Source organism: Papio anubis, chromosome 18, assembly GCF_008728515.1.
Source record: "Papio anubis isolate 15944 chromosome 18, Panubis1.0, whole genome shotgun sequence".
Taxonomy (NCBI): domain Eukaryota; kingdom Metazoa; phylum Chordata; class Mammalia; order Primates; family Cercopithecidae; genus Papio; species Papio anubis.
Genome location: NC_044993.1, coordinates 44,932,963 through 44,942,740, shown reverse-complemented (window position 1 = coordinate 44,942,740; position 9,778 = coordinate 44,932,963). Strand labels below are relative to the sequence as shown.

At 47.9% G+C, this 9,778-nt stretch overlaps 1 long non-coding RNA gene across 2 annotated transcripts; it reads left to right on the top strand.

Moving 5' to 3' along the window:
- Positions 1 to 243: 243 nt before the first annotated feature.
- LOC108583454 lies at positions 244 to 8,640 on the top strand. 2 transcript variants are annotated; one of them, XR_001898126.3, is made up of 4 exons: positions 250 to 287; positions 772 to 862; positions 1,122 to 1,509; positions 8,308 to 8,640. It is a non-coding gene; the product is annotated as an uncharacterized LOC108583454 (long non-coding RNA). The 2 variants fall into 2 exon arrangements; XR_001898127.3 differs by lacking the exon at positions 772 to 862 and having other exon boundaries at positions 244 to 287.
- The last annotated feature ends 1,138 nt before the right edge of the window (positions 8,641 to 9,778 follow it).

Sequence of the window (9,778 nt, the reverse complement as noted above, 5' to 3'; positions counted from 1 at the left end):
TCATGAGCTAAATTGTGAAGAGGGAGCAAAGTTCTAAGAACATGAGCCAGTCCCCAACTATGTGCGGCTCATTTAACTTAACAAAATCCTCGTGCTTGTCATTGTTGGTTTTTGATGCAAATCTGTTTTTAAATGTTTTTCATTTTATTTTTCTTTTTTAGTTTGAGATGGAGTTTTGCACTGTTACCCAGGCTGGAGTCAAATGGCAATCTCAGCTTACTGCAACCTCTGCCTCCCGAGTTCGAGCGATTCTTCTGCCTCAGCCTCCTGAATAGCTGGGATTACAGGTGCCTGCCACCATGCCTGGCTAATTTTTTGTTTTTGTTTTTTAGTAGAGATGGGGTTTCGCCATGTTGGCCAAGATTGTCTCAAAGTCCTGATCTCAGGTGATCCACCAGCCTTGGTCTCCCAAAGTGTAGGGATTACAGGCCTGAGCCAGTGTCTGGCCCCCAAAATCTGTTTATGTTGATCTTTCTTGTCTAAGATCTCCTTGCCTGTTAAATGGGAATAATGCATTTTTTTAATTCATCTGTTAGTTGTTCTATCATTTCCACAAGAGTCAGAGAGATTTCCAGGATAAGTGGAAGCATTTCTACAGTTCCTTCATGCCTGTGATAATGTATAAGATGTAGCTGACTAAATTATCTTATTCTTCTCAAAAGTATTAAACAGAGGGCTTTAACCTACTGTAATATCTAACTTTGTTTGAACATGGATAGACTCTCCCTTAGCTACCTAACCTTGTTTTAATATGAATAAACTCTCCCTTAGATGAGAAAACCTGACGGACTCCATTTGGCTCCTTCATTTGCAAGACATCAAGGACTCCTTACCCACCCCCTTCCTCAAGGAGTTAACTTGTGTAAGCCGAGTCTCAGCCTATCAAAGAGTCCAATTAACTGATAAGGTGCTGAGGCAAACTGGTGTCCACAGTTCCCAGCAATGTACTCAGAGATGGTACCATAAAGCCCCTGCATTTGTCTGGTAGATAATGCTCAGAGCCCCCTCACCTATCACCTTGTGATGAATTTAAAGCCCCTGCACCTGGAACTGTCTGTTTTCCTGTAACCATTTGTCTTTTTAACTTTTGTTTTTTTTTTGTCTGTTTCTCTTCTTTAAAGTTGCTGCAGCTAGAATCCCCCTCCTCACTCTAAACCAAAGTATAAAAGAAAATCTAGCCCCTTCTTCGGGGTCGAAAGAACTTCGAGCGCTAGCCATCTCTCGATCGCAGGCTAATACAGGACTCCTGAATTTGCCTCAAAGTGTGACGTTTCGCCCTAACTCACTTGGGTGCAACATTTGGAGGCCCCAGCGAGATAACTTGCCACTGGGTGAGGGCCGGGCTTGCTCCGGGCTCCCCCGGATAGACAGCCAGCTTACAGGGGAGGCAACACCTCAAAAAGTTCCAGGTCCCCAAAAGGCGACAGTCTTCTGGAGGAGCGCGGATCGACTACTGGTGTGTGCCCACAAAATTCAACCTCGGAGTCCTCAGCTTCTGGCCCTGAGGAGGTAAGTCAGATCTGGCTTTGGTTTGATGAGAGAGAAGCGGCCCTGATGAGGGTGCCTCTTTCTTTGACTCTGCCCGCAGTCCAGGACGCTGGAGGACAGAGCCTTAGTTTTCTGTTAGGCGACTTTGATTCTGGTTTGTTGAGAGGGAACTGTTCCTGATGAGGACGTCTCTCTCTGACTCTGTCCATAGGCCAGGACGCTGGAGGACAGAGGCTTGGTTTCTGGCAGACCAGCCTCTCCATTAAGACTAGTCTCTCACTCCCTCCCTCTCTTTCTTTCTCTCTCTCTCTCTCTTTCCCCTCCTCCCCCTTTCTCTCTCTCTGCTTCTCTTGTTCAGGTCCCCCAGAGACTTCTGTTCAGAACGGGAATAAAAAATTTGTGATAAACTCTGTGTGAAAGTGCACATGAATGAGGAATTCAAGGGCATGCCCTTGAATCTCCAGTTTGTAGCTCCATGGCGAAAGCTACGTAGTTTGAGTGGGCCCACACCTGCGGTTCCCTGACGACCTCATAAGGCTTAAAGGCAGCATCAGGCATAGCTCGATCCAAGCCGGGGGTTTATACCGGCCTGCCTATGCTAAGAGGAGCCTAAGTCCCCTCAGGGGGAGCGGCCAGGCGGGCATCTGACTGATCCCATCACGGGACCCCCTCCCCTTGTCTATAAAAACTGCCATAATTGTTTATATACCCTAGGGTCCATTGCCTGATTTCTGTCTATTGCTTGTTTTATGTTTATCGTCCTGTTTGGTGTCTATTGTCCTGTTTAGTGTTTGTCAAAGTTTCATATGTCAGGTCGTCGATACTGCCCAAGATACTGGGCAAGGACTTCTTCAGGGTCCTTAATGCTGATTTTTTTTATCACAAGAGGTAAAATTTCTCATCAGTCGTTTGGCCATCCCAGTCCTGCCTTTTCTATCAGAAACAAATCAGGTATTGTTACGGGAATGAGTGTGGGGAACATTCGCCCATTTGAGATTTCTGGTACCATAAAGGTTGCTGGAGTGATTGTCACAACCCACGTGATTGGTGTGATTGTCACACCCCACATCTGAGTGACTGCACTACCTCCAGATTAGACCAGTGGTGGATTCAAAATAGCCATCCTGCTGACCTCCTTGCTCATCTCTTCTGTCATCCTGTAACTTTTCCCGTGCCCTTAAATAGGGCACTGTGCAGAGAAGCCTACGCCCGTTCTGCTTTACTCCATCCGCACTCTTATTCTATTTCCCTGTGGCTACTCTCCTACCTTAAGAAAGATCCAAGTGGCCCCTTTCCTCCTCATCCTCACCCTTTACCCCGTACATCTCGTTTTACTGTGTCACGGCAAGTCCAGCCTCTCCAAGACTTGGCTCTGCTCTCCCTCCTCAAACCCTTAAAAGAAAAGGCTGAGTTTGAACTCTTTGCCTTTGCATCGTGGAGACACCAAAAGTATTTAGGCTACAGGTCAAGGGAAAGAGGGAGGCCGTCTAGGTCCGTCTGGCCAAGGAGCCCTCAGGCCAGCCCCTAGTCCCTCTCCCTAAACCTTAAAGCTACAGAAAACAACCCACATGTGGCAGGAAGTGCTGGCTATAGTTGTTTTCCTACTCGATTGTGTTCTTTCTGTTCTTCCGATACTGCAGCCCTCCAGGTGGTGAATTTCTCTGTCTGTGCTGGGTTTAATATCTGCTCAAAACCTAGTTAAATTGCCTCCAAGATAGGAAACTCCTCTTCCCGGCCCTGTAGGGATTGGAACCCTCTCCAATGTATGTTGCAGAATTTCTCTCTAGGCTTCTCAGAGGATTATGGAGTCCGCCTTAAGAAAGGAAAACTCCGGACACTCTGTGAAGTAGAAAGGCCACAGTTTGGAAACGGATGGCCCCCAGAAGGGTCACTTAATCCCACAACTGTTCAGGCTGTGTGGCGGGTCATTCCTGGAACTCCCGGTCACCCTGATCAGTTTCCATACATTGATAAGTGGCTGAGTTTGGTCAGGAGCCCTCCTCCATGGCTCCACTCATGCGCCATTCATATTTCAACCTCCAAAGTCCTTTCGAGCCAGACCACACTTTCACCTCGACCCTCAGCTCCTCCTGTATTGCCTCCTTGTGAAGAAGAGGAGAGTCTTCCTCACCCAGTGCTGCAGCCTTGTAACCCTCCTGTTCCCTTAGAATCTTCCCTTATCTCCTCAACTACGTCCCCTGTGGGCTCTCTGCCTATTGCCTCTCAATTGTGGCCATGGCAGGAGAAGGTAGCCCCTCTTCTGCCACTGAGAGAGGTACAAGTCCCTCTGGGTGATGAGCGCTCAGCTCCATTCTTGGTTTACATCCATTTCTCTACTTCTGACCTGTATAACTGGAAAGTTCATAATCCCCCCTTTTCTGAAAAGCCCCAGGTGTTGACCTCACTGGTGCAGTCTGTGCTCTGGACTCATCAGCCCACCTGGGATGACTGTCAACAGCTTCCTTTGACCCTTTTCACCTCTGAAGGGAGGGAACATATCCAAAGAGAGGCTGGAAAGCATTTCCTCACATCAGACAATAGGCTGGAAGAAGAAGCTAGAGACTTTCTTGAGGAGGTCTTTCCCTCTACCCAGCCAACTGGGACCTGAACTCCTCAGGTGGGAAGAGAGCTTTAGACGATTTTCACTGGTATCTCCTGGCGGTTATCAAGGGAGCCGCTTGGAAACCCATAAACTTGTCTAAGATGACTGAAGTTGTTCAGGGGCCTGATGAGTCACTGGGAGTGTTTTTAGAACACCTCCAGGAGACCTATCGGACTTACACCCCTTTTGACCTGGCGGCTCCCAAAAATAGCCATGCTCTTAATTTGGCATTTGTGGTTCAGGCAGCCCCGGATATTAAAAGAAAGCTCCAAAAACTGGACAGATTTGCTGGGGTGAATATCAGTCAGCTTTTAGAGATAGCTCAAAAAGTTTTTGACAATCGAGAGTTTGAACAACAAAAACAGGCAGCTCAGGCAACTAAAAAGGCTGCTGATAAAGCACCCAAAAAAGCAAAAATCTTGGTGGCGGTCATCCAGGAAGCCAAGAAGGGAAGGCCCCTATCACAGAAAAATGGCCAGGGAACCCCGGGTCCCTGCCAGAAAGGCAAGACAGGTGAATGGGTTCCCCTGGAGAAAACCAATGTGCTTATTGTAAGCAGACTGGACACTGGAAAAAAGAATGCCCATTACTACTAGAAGAAAAACCAGAAAAGAAAAAAGTCCTCACCCTCCCCACAACGGAAGAGTCAGATGAGTGACGGGACCAGGGCTCCCTCTCTCTTGGCTCCCGGGAGCCCATGGTGACCGCTACAGTGGGGGGCCAGCCTGTATACTTCCTAATAGATACGGGGGCAGAGCACTCCATACTGCAGACACCCTTGGGCAGTATCTCTAATAAAACAATGGCCGTACAAGGGGCTACTGGAGCTATTCAAGAATATCCCGTCACACACTCATGAGAAGTGAGTTTGGGACAGAAAAGAGTAACTCACTGATTTCTTGTGGTCCCAGAGTGCCCTTTTCCCCTCCTCTGATGAGACCTACTCCATAAGTTACAGGCCTCTATCTCCTTCTCAGCCCAGCAGGTTCACCTCAAACTGGGAGACACCACGTCCCCCACTGCCCAACTCCTGCTAACTACCCCTGTGTCAGAGGAATGTCTTTTAGTTTCACCATCACAACCACTGGGGAATAACACTAATCCTCTCCTATTGGACTTATAGACACTCTTTCCCTGAGTCTGGGCTTAGTCAAAACCCCCAGGACTGGCTAAGCACCATCCACCAGTGGTTGTAGAACTCCTGGCCACCACCTTGCCGGTCCAGATAAAGCAATATCCTGTGAGTCAGCGGGCTAGACAGGGGATCCATCCCCATATTCAGCGACTGTTACAAGCCGGCATACTCACACCATGTCAGTCCGCTTGGAATACTCCATTTTTGCTGGTACAGAAACCCAAAACAAATGATTACCCGCTGGTACAGGACTTAAGGGAAGTTAACAAATGGACCGTTACCCTCCATCTGACTGTCCCTAATCCTTATACTCTATCTACTCAGCCTGCTCCCACCAGAACATACAGTATACACTGTCCTTGACCTAAAGGATGCCTTTTTTGCTCTTCCTCTCATCCTGAAAAGCCAACCAATCTTTCCTTTTAAATAGACAGATCCTGGCTCAGGAGACACCACCCAGTTAACCTGGACTCAGTTGCCTCAAGGTTTTAAAAATTCCCCCATTCTTTTTGGGGAAGCCCTCCAGCAGGATCTCGTGCCATTCCGAGGCAGTCACCCTAGCTGTCCTCTTCTTCAGTACGTTGATGATCTTTTATTAGCTACTGAAACTACTGACAGCTGCCTGCAACATACTAGGGACCTGCTTTACCATCTTCAGCAGCTCAGGTATCTAGTCTCGGCCAAGAAGGCCCAGCTTTGTCTTCCCAGGGTGTCCTACCTGGAATATGAGATAAGCCAAGGAAAAAGGGCACTCACCAGTGCCTGGAAAGAAGCCATCTTACGAATCCCCACTCCCACCACCAAGAGACAGGTACGTGAATTCCTGGGGCCTGTGGGATACTGTTGTCTATGGATATCACGGTTCGTGGAGATTGCCAAGCCCCTGGACACCGCTACAGGAGGGAATGGCCCACTAATTCAGACTGACACAGAAGAACGGGCTTTTCAAAACCTGAAAAAGGCATTAACCGAGGCCCCCACTCTAGCCCTCCCTAATATTCAAAACCATTTCACCATTTTGTTGTGAAAGCTAGGGAGTTGCTAAGGGGTGCTCACTCAGACTTTAGGACCCTGGAGACGCCCAGTAGCCTATTTGTCTAAGAGACTGGACCCTGTGGCCTCTGGATGGCCAAGTTGTCTGTGAGCTGTAGCAGCAACAGCAAGCCTAGTCCAGGAGGCTGATAAGTTGACCTTAGGCCAGAATTTAACCCTTACGGCTCCTCTTGCCATAGAGACTCTGCTACGAAGTGCTTCTGGCAAATGGATGTTGAATGCTCACATCTTACAGTATCAGAGTTTACTGTTAGATCAGCCTCGTTTGACTTTCTCTCCCACAAGGTGTTTAAATCCAGCTACTTTACTCCCCAATCCAGACTTCACTACACCCATCCACGACTCCAGGAATTGTTAGAAACTATGGAAACTGGCTGACCTGATCTCCAAGATGTGCCCCTAAAGAAGGCAGATGCCACCGTGTTTACAGATGGTAGCAGCTTCCTCAAACAGGGAGTATGAAAGGCTGGTGCAGCCGTTACTATGGAGACAGATATTCTTTAGGCCCAAGCTCTGCCAGCTGGCACCTCACCACAGAGAGCTGAGTTGGTTGCCCTCACACAGGCTCTCTGATGGGGTAAGTACGAACGTATTAACATTTACACTGACAGCTGGGCGCAGTGGCTCATGCCTGTAATCCCAGCACTTTGGGAGGCTGAGGTGGGCGGATCACGAGGTCAGGAGATCGAGACCATCCTGGCTAACATGGTGAAAACCCATCTGTACTAAAAATACAAAAAATTAGCCGGGCGTGGTGGCAGGTGCCTGTAGGCCCAGCTACTCAGGAGGCTGAGGCAGGAGAACGGTATGAACCCAGGAGGCAGAGCTTGCAGTGAGCCGAGATCGCATCACTGCACTCTAGCCTAGGCGACAGAGTGAGACTCCATCTCAAACAAACGAACAAACAAACAAACAAAAAACAAAAAAAATCATTTACACTGACAGTAGATATGCATTTGCTACTGTGTATGTGCACGGAGCCACCTATCAAGAGCGTGGGCTACTCACCTCAGCAGGAAAGACTATCAAAAACAAAGAAGAAATTCTAGCCCTTCATGAAGCTGTATGGCTCCCTCAGCAGGTGGCTGTAATCCACTGCAAAGGACATCAAAGAGAAGACATGGCCATTGCCTGTAAACTTACTGCCAGCAGTCTCCTTTCCACAGCCTGATTTACTCGATTGTCCCACATACTCGGCAGAGTAGGAGAAACTGGCTTCAGATCTCAGGTCAATAAAAATCAGAAAGGCTGGTGGATTCTTCCTTACTCCAGAATCTTCATACTCAAGCTCTCGGGGAAACTTTAATCAGTCTTCTGCATTCTACCACCCATTTGGGAGGAGCAAAACTGGCCCAGCTCCTCAGGAACCATTTTAAGATCACCCACCTTCAGAACTTAGTGATCAAGCAGCCCTCTGGTGTACGGCTTGCACTCAGGTAAACGCCAAGCAAGGTCCTAAACCCAGCTCAGGCCACCGCCTCCGAGGAAACTCACCAGGAGAAAGGTGGGAAATTGACTTTACAGAAATAAAACCACACTGGGCTGGGTACAAATACCTTCTGGTACTAGTAGACACTTTCTCCAGATGGACTAAGGCATTTGCGACCAAAAACAAGACTGCCACCATGGTGGTTAGGTTTTTACTCAATGAAATCATCCCTCGACATGGGCTGCCTGCTGCCATAGGGTCCGATAATGGGCCAGCCTTCACCTCATCCATAGCTCAGTCGGTCAGTAAAGCATTAAGCATTCAATGGAAGTTCCACTGTGCTTATCGACCCCAGAGCTCTGGGCAGGTAGAATGCATGAACCGCACCCTAAAAAGTACTCTTACGAAATTAATCTTAGAAACCGGTGAGAATTGGGGAAGACTCTTTCCTTTAGCCTCCTTAGAGTGAGATGCACTCCTTACCGGGACGGTTTTTCACCTTTTGAAATCATGTATGGGAGGGCGCCGCCTATCTCGCCTAAGCTAAGGGATACTCATTTAGCAGAAATATCACAAGCTAATTTATTACAGTACCTACAGTCTCTCCAACAGGTGCGAGATATCATCCAGCCACTCGTCCGGCGAACTCATCCCAATCCAGTTCCTGACCAGATGGGGCCTTGCCACTCATTCCAGATGGGTGACCTGGTGTTTGTTAAACAGTTCCAGAAAGAAGGACTCACTCCTCCTTGGAAAGGACCTCATACTGTCATCCTCGCCACGCTGACGGCTCTGAAGGTGGATGGCATTCCTGCTTCGATTCATCACTCCCGCATCAAAAAGACCGACAAAGCCCAGCAAGAAACACGGGTTCCCAAGCCTGGGTCAGGCCCCTTAAAACTGCATTTAAGTCAAGTAAAGCCATTAGATTAATTCCTTTTATTTACCTCTCCTGTCTGTTTCCACCTGATATGCCCTCTGCGCCCCTTCCTATTCCTTTCTCCTCACTTCTTTCACAACAGGACATGTATTTGCTAACACTACTTGGAAGACAGGAACCTCCAAGGAAGTCTCTTTTGCAGTCGATTTATGTGCTTTGTTCCCAGAACCTGCCCATACCCACGAAGAACAACGTAAGCTGCCAGTCATAGGAGCAGGAAACTTTGACCTTGCTGCGGGATTTAGACACCCCGTCAACCAGACTGGATGTGGGAGCTCCAAAGGTGCAGAAAAAGGACTCCAAAATGTTGACTCTTACCTCTGTCCTGGAAATCACCCTGACTCTAGTTGTCGAGATACTTACCAGTTTTTCTGCCTTGACTGGACATGTGTAACTTTAGCCACTTATTCTGGGGGATTAACCCCATCTTCAACTCTTTCCATTGCTCGTGCTTCCCATCCTAGACTGTGTACTACAAAAAATTGCAATCCTCTTACTATAACCGTTCATAACCCTAATTCAGCTCAATGGTACTACAGCATGTCATGGGAATTAAGGATTTATATCTCGGAATTTGATGTTGGAACTATGTTCACCATCCAGAAAAAAATCCTGGTCTCATGGAGCCCTCCTAAGCCAATTGGGCCTTTAACTGATCTAGGCGACCCTATATTCCAAAAACACCCAGATAAGGTCAATTTAACTGTTCCGCTGCCATTCCTAGTTCCTAAACCCCAACTGCAATGACAACATCTCCAACCCAGCCTGATGTTCATACTAGGTGGGGTACATCACCTCATTAATCTCACCCAGCCTAAACTAGCTCAAGATTGTTGGCTATGTCTAAAAGCCAAACCCCCTTACTATGTGGGATTAGGAGTAGAAGCCATGCTTAGAAGTGGCCCTCTATTTTGTCGTGCATGACCCCGTGCCCTCACACTAGGAGACGTGTCTGGGAATGCTTCTTGTCTAATTAGCACCGGATATAACTTTCCTGCTTCTCCATTTCAGGTTACTTGTAATCAGTCCCTGCTTACTTCCTTAAGCACTTCAATCTCTTACCAGGCACCTAACAATACCTCATTAGCCCGCACCTCCGGTCTCACTCACTGTATCGATGGGACTGAACCA